Source organism: Anser cygnoides, chromosome 7 (genome assembly GCF_040182565.1).
Source record: "Anser cygnoides isolate HZ-2024a breed goose chromosome 7, Taihu_goose_T2T_genome, whole genome shotgun sequence".
Classification (NCBI taxonomy): domain Eukaryota; kingdom Metazoa; phylum Chordata; class Aves; order Anseriformes; family Anatidae; genus Anser; species Anser cygnoides.
Genome location: NC_089879.1, coordinates 37,675,253 through 37,687,419, shown reverse-complemented (window position 1 = coordinate 37,687,419; position 12,167 = coordinate 37,675,253). Strand labels below are relative to the sequence as shown.

The 12,167-nt window shown below is 42.8% G+C and overlaps 1 protein-coding gene across 8 annotated transcripts in view; it reads right to left on the bottom strand.

Moving 5' to 3' along the window:
- NDST2 (N-deacetylase and N-sulfotransferase 2) overlaps window positions 1–12,167 on the bottom strand; it is a 134,568-nt gene that overhangs the window by 35,958 nt on the left and 86,443 nt on the right. Inside the window, exon 1 of one of the 8 annotated variants that reach the window (XM_067000397.1) lies at window positions 1,548–1,569. The exons of the other annotated variants lie outside the window; for them this stretch is intronic. The gene's annotated coding sequence lies outside the window, so the exon portion shown is untranslated. Of the gene's footprint in view, window positions 1–1,547; window positions 1,570–12,167 lie in introns of those variants that run through there. 8 annotated transcript variants of the gene reach the window in all.

Genomic DNA, 12,167 nt, shown 5'->3' with positions numbered 1-12,167 from the left:
CACACGGGGCTGCCAGTTGGACAAATGTGTTGGTCATCCCAGCTCCAGGAAACCCAGCGCTCGGTTTCAGCCTCTGGTTTCCCTCTGCTCAGCAGAGCAGCCCTCTGGCAGCAGCAAAATCCACCCAGGCAGTGCCCAGGGTCATGGGGGTGAGGCTGTCAGGTCATATGCTGCTACCATTCAGCTCCTCCCAGAGCTAACGCAGACGGACTGTTTTTGAACTCGTTCCCTCACACATACACTGAAGACCCAATTTTGTCCTCTTGTCCAGACGCAGACTTTCCAGGGCATTCAGGGAGGAAGACTCTACAGCTGAGACAGAACTGGGGGCTTCACGGTCAGGAGACCAACACTGGGAACTGCCAGGGAAATTTCAGGGCCATTTTGGGCTTCTTTCTCTCCTTGAACAGCTACAGAAGGGGCGGAGGGAAGGGGAGCATTAGCATAGGAGACAACAGGGTGGGATATTAAAATCTTCAACTTCCCCTTTGCATGTTGGTCCACAAGCATCGGAAATGGGTTCAAAGACCATTTTTGAGACAGTGAGAACTCTTCTTTACCTTCCTTCTAGGAGGCAGCTAGATATCATCTTAAAGATAAAAAGCTAGGGAATTTGAGAGTAAGCCTGAGTTCAGTTCACTATTCCACTTTTAATTTGATGTGGTTACACATCGCCTGAACCTCATCTATAAAATGAGAATCAAGTTACGCAGGAAGACTATGAGCAGCAGTGCCTCAAGAGCACTTCTTGAACGTATCAGAATGAATTATTATCCCAATGCTACCCATGTAAAACCTAAACTTCAAAGCAGCGATAAAGGTGGGATTGCCACCACTCACTGATCCATTCTAAACACTCCGGATAATGAGATTTGAGACAGAAAGTGAAAAATCCTCTTGCAGTTCTCAATTAGAAGAACAACTGTAACTTTGCTTTGCTTGCTTGCAACATAGAGGTTGGTCCATGAAAAGGGTGAAAATTCTTTTCCCCTCCACTCTATTTGCCAAGCTCTCATACATTTCTTTATTTATTGCTGCTGTTTGCATCAAACAGGACCTGCACTCATTCAACAAGGGCCACCTCAGAGGTTAAACTGCTGGTGATGGCATTTAATTTATCGGCAAGGGAGGTGACAGTGAATTCATTTTAGGTCAAATTGCTTATATGAAGAATCACCTTGGATTTTGCAAATGCTAGGAATACAAACAAGCGGAGATATTTAAGTCCTCCACCTTCTTAGAGAGAGGTTCACTTTCCTTCATGATCCTAAACAGATTGATACCAATTGACCAACTTAACACACGCAGACTGAACCGATGCCACAAACCCTATTCCTGAGTATCCTACCACTTCAGAGGAGACTCTTTAACTGGTCTCCCCTACCCCTTATAGAAGTCCAAACCAGAGCAGTTGTATAGGCACCAGTGGGGGACACTGGAGGTCTGTGTTACGTGTTCTCCCATACCCGCCACCTCCCTAAGAAACGTTTGCCCATCACACAAATATATTCTGCACTTGAATTTTCAGTATAAAAATGATTACTTACTCTGAAACGAAGCACGCAATACGGAGTGGCCAGTAAGCATCACAGAAAGGCTGAAAGCCACAACATGCTAAAGCAGAGAGAGGTGAGCTTCTCCATTCGGTCTTTTTCAGTTCTAAAAAGGAGGGTGTCTGCATAACCTCAGCTCATACATGAGGCTAGGAAAAAGCAACATTATGCATCCTTTGCTGTACAATACCTAACTTTACAACCTTTTGTTTGGAAGAAGGCATCATACTGGATTGAAAGCAGCTTTTGAAATGGTAGGCAACAAAAATCCCTTTGAGGAATATTTTGCATTAAAGATGGCTTCAAATTCACAGTGAAAGACTCCAGTACCAGCCATATTCTGAGAACAATGTGTGCTCGCTCTCTGCCAGCCCTTGTGCCTGGCTTGCTGGCTCCTACAGGGAGTTTGTTATTGCCCTGAGGGAGTATTAGATAATGAAGAGCTCCGAGTTTTTCTTTCGCTTCATGCCTGGGCTCATCCTAATATGTATAAGTAGGCTTAGCTTGCAGACTGTCTTTCTCAACCTCTTCCCCCTCCTGTTTTCCAGCAACCCAGCAACATTTTTTATAAATGAGCACTACCAACTGCCTCTCTTGAAACAAGTTTATTGAATCCATCACCTTATTTAGAGTGTTCCAGAGATGAAAATGAGGTTTGCAGCTCTCAAACACACACGAATGCTTTCTTTGCACTGGGTGACTCCATCATGAAGCATCAAAAAACAGGCACTCCTCTCAGTGGTAACTACTCAAGTACCTGCTCCAGTCCAGCACTGCGCCCTAGTTGGCACACTGTCCTGCTAGAAGGAAACTTCAGCAGAGGACAGACAGGTTTGTGGAATGAGATGTGACAACAGAGACTCATCTATACGCACTGATGAGGTAATACCAGGCAGAACAGGAGCTCAGGCAACCAGACCTTAATTGTGGTTTCAGGCAAATGGCTGTGTCCACTTGTGAAATGCCTCTGACATGCCATAACATTTTACTAAGCACATGAAATGGTTGTTTTAGGATGAAGGACAGCAGTACCATTAATGACTTTTCATTGTATTTCATCTAAAATGAACAGACTTGATACAGCATTTCCGAATGGTTTAAAACAATGGAGAACATTTTTATGGAAAGATCATTTATATTTTATAGCCATTTCTTTCAAATCGTCAAAGCAGAAAAGCCATATAGTAGGTTGCTTGTCAAATCCAGCAGTGAGTTACGACCCAAGATTCCTGGAGTTATCAGTATGTGACCTTTGACAGGTTACTTCAGCTCTGTATTGCTGAAATGCACCTGTCAACTTACACCATTTCATCCTCTCTTTGAGACTGTTGAATTTAATAGCATATAGAAAGGCCAGAGTCTTAAAATAACTATGATAACAGGGAAAAAAAATCATTGCAAGCCTGAAACATATCACATTGCTTAAGCAGAGAACACCATCTTTCCTAATCCTTTATGAGCTGAAGCTGGGGAGTGAAGGGAATTGAAAACGTCTCCTTTTCGCATAGTCACATTGTAGAGAGAAGGTTTTAGACTGCAGAAGCTGCATCTACACAGTAGCCTCATCATTTGACTACACTCATGACAGCAAGAGGAAGAAACTAAGACCCTTAAGAGAAGAGGCCCTGTGAGAAGTTTCTGGTCTGTGCTCCAGGCCAAGCTCTTGTTTCCTACATCTGCAGTGTTTGGCTGCATCACAGAAGCATCACTATTACCAGCATGAAATTGACGGGTTAACTGAAGAACATTTTTAAAGGTCCCAATTCTGTTTAGTGTGCCCTGATCAAGAGAATGACAGCTGCATCTCAGCTCAAGGGTCAGAAATTTCTTCATGACCAGAAAATCTTCAGTGTTCCAAGTGAATCTTCCCAGGGAACTCAAAAATGAAAACCAAACACAGTTAGCCAAATACCTTTCTTTTACTAGTTCCTGGTGAAAGGAAAAAGAACATTTACAAAAAAAAATCTATTCCTAATCTTTCAAGTTGCTTAATATTAACTAAGCACAACTAGCTTTGCTCTTGAGATGCAAATGAGATTTTAGATTGCTGTATGACAAACCACTAGAAAATGTGGTTGCATTAGTCCTTGGGGAACATACACGACATCATCTGATTTTAAAATGTTCTGTCTATAATGACTCTAACCTTTACAAAGATTTCGTCAGTTACCAGTATTGCTGATATCCGTTCAATTTCTGATCAGGTATCGAGGACATAAAGAAAGTCCCGGTCAGTATATAGATTCAGCAGAACATGAGCATTAGTCTAGGCAAAGGCGTGCAGCAGTTATAACCAGCTTCCTTATGCTATTCCTGTGCATTTGTGAGCCATCAGCTCCTCACAGGCCAGATTTTGTCTTTCCCACAGCACATTTCAGAACCTGACTGTAACCCATTAGCAAGGTTAGATGCAAAAACGTCCTATCACCATAACATGTTCTATCAGGGAAGGAAAGGGAGAGCAGTGGAAGGAGGAGGAGAAGGAACTAACAAAGAGCTTAATGACCAGAACATAGCAGGCATATCAGTGCGAGATACAAGCCCTGCCAACTCCACTTAGTGCACTGCCTAACAGTCAGCAAAGAACAGCTCCTCCATCCTCCTCTGAAAGCACTGTCCTTGCTGATGATGACCGGTTAAACAAACAGTCAAATAACAAAGCATGAAAGCAAACAATGTTTTCTTATAACAGCCCAAGAAACAGTTAGATAATGAACAGCACACACAACTGCAAATACCCAAATTTCTACCTTTAAAAGCGATGTCCACAAGTGAAGTTGCTCTCTCAAAAGGGGACTGACAGACAGCAGCCCAAGGAAAGACACAAGGCCAAAGACAAAGCAAAGGGAGTGGAAAGCCTGAGAGCTGCTCTTCACAAAAATCATAAATAAAGTAAGCTGGCCTTTCCCAAAAAGGGCAGCTGGGCTGCACAGTTGGTAGATGGCTGAACCATTAGTAGTAGCAGTGGCTGCCTTCCCTTCACTCAGTGGTGCCAAAATCTCTCAAATCATTTTGAGAACCTAAAAATACAGAAATTTTAAGTACAGACAAATGGAAAAAATGTAAATAAATTCACGCTAAAAAAGAGCAAATCACTGCTGAGCCAAATACACACCATTAACCACTAGCTGGTGTATCATACTGCATCTACAGGTGGGTGGTGGGCAAAGCACAGTCCCACGTAAACAGTCCAAAAGCACAGCAGCTTTCTCCCCAGATACTATCTTGCCTTGCAGCTCCCCTCTGAAAAGCTTCCATGTCACTCCCTGAAATCCCAGGAACAATGAAGGGAAAGTAAGAGAAGCATGGTCCAGTGTTCAGATTATCATGGCACACAGCAGATCTGAGATGCTCCTTCAGGGTGAGTATACAGCTCCATTCCTTCCTCCTCTTAACACACTGCACATCTCATCACAGTGGGGCGTTGAACTCCATTTGCACGCAGACAATGGGATCTGGCAGCAGTTCAAAGGCATTTCAAGCAAAGTGACTGAACAAGCTCGCTGCTGGCTCAGGCAGAGCAGGATGCAGGGCACCCACCCTCCTCCCCTCTGCTCCCTGGACTGCACAGGCAGGTGCTGCACCGCTGGCAGCGAGCTCCCCTTTTGTTCTGGTGGTAGGAGGATCAAGGGGGAAAGCAAAAAGGTGCTGTCACAGAGAACAGCAGCACCTAAAACCACACCAATAAGGTAGAGGGATGCAGGGCGGGGGGAAGAGAAGGGAGAGGGGGACAGAGGCGGGTGGGCAGAGGGAGGGTGAGCAGGGGAGAGGGGAGGAAGGCAGCCCACACAGACAGCAGTGCCTGGCACCCTGATAGCTTGCTGCCAGAGTTTGTCTTCTGAAGCTGTCATGGGTTTATGGATGCCTTCAGACTGACAAGCTGAGGGAAACTACACTCTGCAAATGCATTCGGCAGCAGTAAATTGCTTCTCTTGCCCTAATGTGGCTCACAGTTTCACTCGATGAACTGATCTCATTAACAGAAGGGGGAAAAAAAAGGGAAAACCAAACCAAATGCATGCCAGCTAAGTATACCCAGCCACTACTATTGGAATCTGAGACTGGAATAAATCTGCAGATGGACACAGAAAAATCACCTCCTTGTACATAACTAATAAAAAATTAACATGTTAGAAGAACAAGTACATAAATCTGAGAGTATGCTCTGTCACTATCCAAGTGTGTTTAGTCCTAATGGTGGCGGGGGAGATAAACTCTCATTAAACCCCTAAAAGAATGTCATAAGAGTGGTTCTGTATTTTAAAACATAATAGGCAATGGTGCTCTAAAAGAGCAGAGAGGCAGGCAGGGTGTGCTGGAGGAAACAAGATGCTTCTGAGCATGGCAGTCTATCCTGCTCTTTGAAGACAAAAAGCCCTAGGTATGCTCAAAGTTGTATCCTTTCCCAGGCAGGGTTTGGGAGAAAAGGGTTTTCAGACAGGATGACACACTAGCACACATCTCTATAGGAGTTATTTTAACAGGAGCTGACAGCCCCCAGTGAACGCTTCTGTAATAAGACACTGCAAACTTAGTGCAATGGAGTGTTACAGGGTATTCGAGAGCTTTGGAAGAGGCCTGAATCTGATTGATCCAGTCGCTACCTCTATTATACAGCAAACAAAGCACCCCCTTCAAATTTTCTCCTGACACTACCAAGCTAAAAAGAAAAATCAGAAACAAGGGTCAATGACTAGGCTCTTGCAGCTACCTCCTGTGACTTCATCTGCTTTTGCAGGATGTCTAGTTTCTCACAGTTAAAAAGACCAGGTAGCTGCAGTATGAACTGTCTCAAAGATATTTATTTTCTAGTGTCTCATTGCTCTGGCAGAACAAGAACAAGCCCTGGAAGCAAGGGCTAAAATGGTTTAAATTGTTTATTATAAATCAGATGATTTTCCTTTTAAATTAACAATAAAACTAACTCAGAATGCACATATGTATTCGTTCTGTCCTGTAATAACACAATGATTTGCTCAATGCTGTTTCATCCTAGAAGATACATCACAAAAACATAGCAAATTATTTATTCATTTAATATGAAAACTGAAAAAAGCATTGAAGTCTTTCAGAAGGAAAAGCACACAGACATACAGATATTTACTGCTAAGCAGTGAATAAATGATGAGGTTCTGAGGGATACAGATTACACACAAGAAACTGATGCAGCTGCCCTAATGAATCAACAAAAGCTAAATGGATGTTGAGTACCTTTTAAAAATGGGGGTTCCACATCTAACAGAGGAGACAACTCTCTATTCTGCCTCTTTTTAAAAAAACAAACAAACTTCTCAGAATTGTCACGCTACAGCGCAGCACTGCAAGTCTGCAGGCCTCTTTAACTTTGTGAATTGCAGATGGATGATGCTGACAAAAATTTTCATTTATACATAACCTAAAATCATTTAAATTTTTAGCTTCTGGCTGCCATCTCTGCCAGTAAACATATCGTTTCCATTCAAGCCGCAGTGAGCTAAAGGCAGATGTTGGAAACCTCTCAATACTCCACTAATCACAAAGACGACAGAAAATCCTGATTCCACACAATGCAGGCCTGATTTTTAAAATAACCATGACTTTCATAACCAGTTTTCATGAAACACTTAATACATTTTCCTCCAGTCTCCAGTGTTTTACAGGGATTCTGGTTTATTGGACACTTGCGGGTAGTCTTTTCCAATTTCACAGAATCACAGAATCGTCTAGGTTGGAAGAGACCTCCAAGATCACCCAGTCCAACCTCTGACCTAACACTAACAAGTCCTACACTAAACCATATCACTAAGCTCTACATCTAAACGTCTTTTAAAGACCTCCAGGGATGGTGACTCAACCGCTTCCCTGGGCAGCCTATTCCAATGCCTAACAACCCTTTCAGTAAAGAAGTTTTTCCTAATATCCAACCTAAACTTCCCCCGGCGCAACTTTAGCCCATTCCCCCTCGTCCTGTCACCAGGCATGTGGGAGAATAGACCAACCCCCACCTCGCTACAGCCTCCTTTAATGTACCTATAGAGAGCGATGAGGTCGCCCCTGAGCCTCCTCTTCTCCAGGCTAAACAACCCCAGCTCCCTCAGCCACTCCTCATAAGACTTGTTATTCACTTAGAAAATGTTAGAAGAATTACTGTTGTTCCACGTACATGAAGACAGGCGATTTTTGCTCACTGCCTGAAGTCAAAACTTCAGTGTCTTTCTCAGAGGCTAGATCTCCTCCACTCTCCCTACCCAAACCTCCCTCAGTTTCCCACTCGACTCCAACTTCCAGGACCATCCCACGCTGTCCCTCAGGTCAATGGCAAGCAGAGAAAAAATCCAACGGCTTCCCTACTGTTGAGCATCCCTTACAGGCAAGTACATCAACTACGTCCTCCTATTAGCAGGCAGCGACAGTGAGATTTCAGAGATATTTTCCTAAACAGTCAGTCCTAACTACCCAGGCTCTAGTACTAGTACTACCCAGGCTCTAGCTCACAAGCTCTAGTACTGCTCAATATTGCTTTATGGCGATCCTCTTCAAAGAGCTTGGAAATACACTGGAAGATGCTCTGTGCTGACACTAGTGAAAAGACAGCCTGTAGTGCTGCGTGTTTTAAGTACAGCCTCCCCTTCCCAGACAACTTCCCCTTCATGAAGGCTAGGACAACCACGTAGCTCTCTCTATAACGTTCCCTGAGCAAGCTGTGGTATACATTAAGGCCTTTCTGACACCATTACTTGATCTCTGCATTCACTACTCAATTTATTTTAATAACTAGTGAGAGCTGAGGCACAGCTGCAGAGTTACATAATATCAGAGCAGTGGTTTTCCACCAGGATCAGCAGACTATTTCTGAGGGGTCCAAGGAATGGTTACCAAAAAATGAAGCCAATCAGTCAATCAGAAGTAGCTTTAATTCACTGTAGAGGTGTCGATAACTTTTTTAGACAATTTTTGAAGAACTGTGAATTAGAACAGATTTTAAATGTAACTTTCATCAGGCTGATACCCAGGAAAATGAAAGTAAATTCAAAACATCTAGTCATGATTCAGATAAAAGCCTTTCTTCTGTCACTGTCTGAAACTCTGTGCCCACTGCAGCGTTTCTGAAACAGTCCAAATCTTTCCTCTATTTTTAGTATTCATAATCTGGAAAACCCACCTGAAAAACAGAACCAACTATCAGGAGAAGGGGAGAGGCCTTTTAGAGTCTCTATACCTAAACTAAGAATGGTGGTAGTTACAAAAGATTAGCAGTATTTGCATAATTTCTCCTGACCAGGGTCATATTGTGTAACGATATTATTTCCAGGATGTCGGTTAGACCAAACCTCTCACCGTGCTTTGTATTAATAGTAGCTTAAAAGGGTATATGGTATCAAGGTAAACTTGTTTGAAGTGGCCTTAGTTTGTAAATAACCCAATCTTGAAAAGTTAAATAAAAAGGAGCAAAGTCCCACTGTCCAAGCAAATCTCCTAACAGACCTATTTTGTAGTCCTGGCTTCACACCCCCCAAAAAACTTGATGATTCTCCCAGATGTATGTCACTTGTTGGGTTTTACTACAAGGTGTTTACATGGACCTTTAAAGTGACTTTAAACAGGTAGGCAAAACAGATTTTTTGTGCCCTGCCACGTCAGACAGACATGCTTTTCTGTTGCACGGTTTTTAAAATACCTCAGGTTTAGGATGCTCTTTACATTGTTTGCACTTGAGAAACAGACGGAGCCTAAATGGTTCTGGAACCAACAAGACATAGCAAGACACGCGTTCATTTAGTTTACATTCTTTGAAAAATGTTCTTGATCAAGCCTGGATTCTTATTTGTAAGCCAGCATGGCTTGATAGCATTGATAGTGCTATCCTTGGACAGTTCTTGACCTCCAGACATAAACACGTAACAAATCTAGTAGGGTTTACAATAATGTGCCAAACAAGAATTTCTCAGCCGGTTCTTCAGTACCAAATATGCACCAGTCTCCTCTGTGCACGGATTCTGTCCCCCCATTTCTTTGCTCACTGTTTCACTCCTTCATCTTGCTTCACTACAGGTAGAAACAACACACTGAATGTGCTGCAGCCAGTCCCACAAATCTTGCTGGAGACAGTGAAGACCAAATATGTTTGCATTTTTCCTCTGGAAAAATACTAACAAAAGGCAAAACCCCTTCTTCACTAGTCTTCTGGTCACAGATAAAGCCGAAGGTCAGTTTAATAACTTCGTCCCTGCCGATGTGATAAATCAATTTGATTTGAAAACTGGTATAGAAGACTGATGGAGGATACCTCTTCACAGACTTTCCCTGAGGTTTAAAAGTGAAATTCTGTCAAAAGACAGAAGTCAGCACCCATTTCAGCCCCTGCATAATTTGAACCAAGGCTTTACGTTTCTGGCAACACCAAAGGATCATCTCTTCTAGCCTTCCTCTGCTATAGATCACTAGTGAGGTACTTCAATAACACACTAAGTACCTGAAAAAATTAAACTTCTTTTGAGTTCCTTCCATCCTCCCTCACTCAAATATTGATAAAGGATCTAATTTACCTTAGTTCTTCTCAAAAAGATTCTTAGATACAAAGCAAATTTTCTGGGGATCACCAAGGGAGGAGGGAAAACTTTTCACCCTTTGTAGCAGCCACAGAAACGACAGGAGAAGATTTAAGGATGCATTTATCCCAGACAGAATCTGTTTGTTAACAGAAAAACAGCTTCCTGTCCTGAATTTATCCTTTAACTGAGGTTAACAAGAGATCCACTTCATAGCACAAGGAAGACTACAATGAAACCCAACAATAACTTATTGGCATAACAAGATATATATAACAAGATACATATACATATAAATATTATCAGTATTGGGAAGGGCATAGGGCGGCAAGAGAGCAGATGGACCTTGCAGACTTGTGTAGGTCAAATCTGTGCAAATAAAATGTCTTTAGTAGAGTTAAAAAGATTTAGGTAGATTTCTAGCTGTTTTCAATGTTTATGTTGTCACTGGTGAAATCTACCCTATTTCTATTTCAAGGACAATTAGGTCATACTATTTTTTTCGGCCTGCCACTGAAATAGAAAATTAGTTCTTGAGAAGTTCTTGATGTAGTTGACTATGGGATTAAGGGAAACAAACAAAAACCTGTAAAAGGTTTATATCCCTAAAAACATAGGTCTCTCTCTCAGATAAAGTGACCAGTGAGCCATTATCCATACTGTTCGGAATGAAGTGCCCGTTTCAGGGATGACAAGAATTTCTGGGGCCAGGATAAGCATGTGATGGAAGACCCCTTTCTTCCTCTTCAGAGAAATAAAGGGGATCTGCTATAGGCATCAGTTATATCATTAAAATCTGTGAGAGATGACAGCATACAGAGCAAGCAACTTTTCCTTTTCTTTAATCTGTTCCAGAGGACTCTGAGGGTGTCATTAGCACTCAGTGGCAGGGACCATCCTCATGCAGGATCTGCACTCACCCCCCTGCTTATGGCCCAGCTGTCCCAGTTAAACTTGGGCCTGGGCCTTTGCCCTTTGCCTGAGCTTTTCTGTAGGTGTATCTGCCTGCAGCCCTGCCTCTGGACACATCTCCTGCGTGGACCTCAGCCTTATGCTGGAGGCAGCTCATCTCCTAGAAAGACCCCTTGTTTAGATGCTGGAGCCTGTACCCAGTCCCACCTTTGGCCCTGTCACCTGTGTGGAGTTCGGACCCATGCTGTAGCCTTGTTTCCAGCCCTGTCTTTTATGCCCCAGATGGAGGCTGGGCCTGGTTCTTCACTCACCTTGCCTGGAAGTGCCAATGGACCAGCAGCCAGCTCTGCCGGCTGTGCTCAGACTTGTGGGACAGCATCAGTTAGGGAACTGCCTGCACTGGGGTCACCCTTACCTCCTGGCTCTTGCTGTGCCCTGATAAGGGGCTGGTACAACCATGGTTGTAGAAACAGATTTAAAAATCAATGGAAACAATATTCATCTCTTCTGACTAGTGATCGGACAGACCTTTTCTGGGAAGCCCTCCAAGTTGTCCATAATCACAACCAAAGTTGATTTCCAAGCCTGTAACCATGGCCCTGGGACAGACCTTGGCAGTTTGGCGAATGCCAAATGGATCAACAGCTTTAATGCCAGATACAGAAAATATAATCTGAGAGACTAATATAGTTTTGTAATATAAAAAGACATGAATCATAACTTGGGTTTCATTTTGGGGAAGAAGGTGAAAGAAAGAACGAACATGGGTTTGCATTTATAGGTAAAAACTTAAGGGCAATGTGTTTTTTTTCCTCCTCCAAATAGAAGTAGAAAGAAAAAGCTCTTGATGTATTGAACACAGCATTTCCTAACCGTAAGATTACATTCACTTAAAATGCATAGCAAGAAGGGTGGAAAGGGCTGGAGTGAAGCCGTTCAATTGACAAATAGGTAATACATTTAGAAGACAGCAAGTGACCCTATCAGAGCACCCGACTCCTGCCCTTACGCTTCATAATTAATTTTTTTGTCTCTGTTCAGCTGTGCTCACATCTTTTTCATCTCCCAAAAGATCTCCAAAGACCCCTTGTGGATAAAACAAGTTAACGTGGAATAAAGGATAATGAAGTTACAGGTGTTGCTATGCAGGTTTCTAGCCTTATATATTCCTTAC